Here is a 2,538-nt window from a genome sequence, read left to right as displayed (position 1 = left end):
ATGAAACATTTGTAATCCCCATGCGAAGTAAGTTGACATACATTGGAAAACTTGATATTTGAATTTCAATTCTGATTTAAGTAATATTCTTGATTCATTGCACGTTTGATTCATCTCTAAGTTTTTAAAATCTCACCTTCTTGTCTTGTCCCTACTCATTCGTACTTGATTGCATAAAAGATTGTTTTCTAAAAAAAGTTTTGAACTTGAGATTAAAGATAATTTTTCGCATATTTTGCTCGAGACTAGCAAAATACTGGTTGGGAGTTGTGTTGAGGGTCAAATATTACATATTATCCCCCATTTATTTCTTGGTTTTACAAACATAATATGGCTTAATGGTATATTTCATATGTGTTTGTGTTGCAAGGTGAAGTTAAGATCTTGGATTGAAAAGAATGTCAAAAGCATGGATTTAGTGCTCAAAAGTCACCAAGGCAAAGAATGAACCTATGGAGATCAAGATTAAAGATTTCAAGGTCCCAAGATCCAAGAAAACTAAGTGGAAAAGGATGGAAGTCAAAAGAATAAGCGCAAAAATCACAAAGACTGTGCCATCGAGAATCGTTCGATGACATCAAACACTAGTCGATGACATCGAATTTATGAGAAAAATTGAGTTGGTTGTTGGACGTATTGGGTGCTTTTCTCGATTAATCGAAGACATGTTCGATGACTCGAAGGAAGCTGCTCGATGACATCAAATTTATTGAAGAAATTGAAGCAACTCACTGGACTGTTTTGAACATATTCTCGGTGACTCGAAGACTTGTTTGGTGGATTAAAGCTTCGCTCAATGACATCGAAGGACGGTTCGATGACACAGAGACTTACGCGGTGCAAAAGAAGAAAAGGCGTAACTTCCAAATTCAAACCCTTTCGATGACATCAAAAGCATTACGCAGTGTTTACATGGACTGCATAAATTTGATCCGATTTTGCGAAACTTAGCTTATAAATAAGGGTTTCCTAAGTCTTTATAAGATATCTTGGGTTTGGAGAAGTAGAGAAAAAGGGAGGAGCCGCTTCCCAAGAGTTGTTCTTCCCTTCTTCTTAGTTTTTAATGTTTTCCTCTAAGGTTTTTAATCCAATTATGCCTATAGTTGGCTAAATCCCTTAACTAGGGCTAAGAGGTGAAGCTTGTAGCATGGTTGAGATGTTTTTCTTGTTATTGTTGAACTCCTTTGATTCTAGTTTAATATTTAAGGAATAATTTTAGTTTTTAATAGTTTGTTGTGACTTAAATTACAATAGATCTGCAATAGCTTGAAGTATCTTCTTTTTCTATTTAGAGTTTGTGAAAATAGGAAATCATATTGTTGTCCATCGTCCCTTGGGCATGGCTGAGTGATGGAATCCCTTCTATTTTTCACAATTCTCCTATGATGGTTGTTGGATCAGTATATCCAATTGTTTACCATAATCTCCTGGGCATGGTTAGGTGATGGAATCACTTTCAATCCTCATAACCCTCATTTGTTGAGAATTAGGTCAATGGAAGTTCATATCTGATCTTATTGAATATCTTCCAATTGGATAGGATAGGACTCTAATTCCAATCGAGTACCTTGAATCAAATAAGAAAACATTATAATAGCTACAAGTGGATCTCTAGAAACCCTAGTTCCCACTTTTAAATTCTTAAAGTTTCAGAATTCATCATCTCACAATTACTCTTTACTTTTCTGATTTAAGTTAGATCTTCTCCTAGTTTTAATTCTAATTACTCTTAGAATAGACACACAAAATTGGTCCTCGTAAATTCGACCTCGGTCTCACTGAGATTATTACTACATCGCGACCCTACACTTGGGGTTGTGAACACTGTAGTACAATAATTAGTTTTTGTGAATGTTACAAACATGTGAACTGAATGTTTATATATTGGTTGATGTATGTGAATAATGGATGATATGGAAACCTAAAATACAGAAAATTCTTAACTTCTAGCAAGACGAAGTGACTCATTGCTTTAAGTACACTTAGTATACAAGTCATGGACCGTAACTCAGGTCTAAGGGTGCACAATCTATAACCGATTAATATGGTGTGACATCAACCTGACACAAATATATGTGATTATTCCCAATCACACGCAACTTCACCCAAATTTGCTCAACCCAAACCCAACTTGAATTCAAATCGGGCTAATGTTTTTCAACCCGAACCCAACCAGACCTTGGCAGCCCAACTGAATGGGAACCGAACTCGACGTGGACCCAAACCCAAGTTGCAACCCCAGTTTAGGAATATATGGTGCTTGATAGGAAGGCATTTAAAAATTGAACATGTGGCATATATTAACTCAAATAAATATATTTATTTTGTGCAATTCATGGTTACTTAGACAAGGTCCCAAAATCGGATTAGTTGAACGTCCAATTGCTGGTTTCTTATTTGTTGAAATAGCACCATTGGATATTTTTATTTCAACCATCCACTACCACCAATTTGTTTGTGGGATAATTGAATAATCATAATTTTTCCCTTGACAATACATTTAAACTAGGACTGATAATTTGGACAGTTTAATTCGAA

This window comes from Magnolia sinica, chromosome 10 (assembly GCF_029962835.1).
Source record: "Magnolia sinica isolate HGM2019 chromosome 10, MsV1, whole genome shotgun sequence".
NCBI lineage: Eukaryota > Viridiplantae > Streptophyta > Magnoliopsida > Magnoliales > Magnoliaceae > Magnolia > Magnolia sinica.
Note: the sequence above shows the minus strand (reverse complement) of the source record.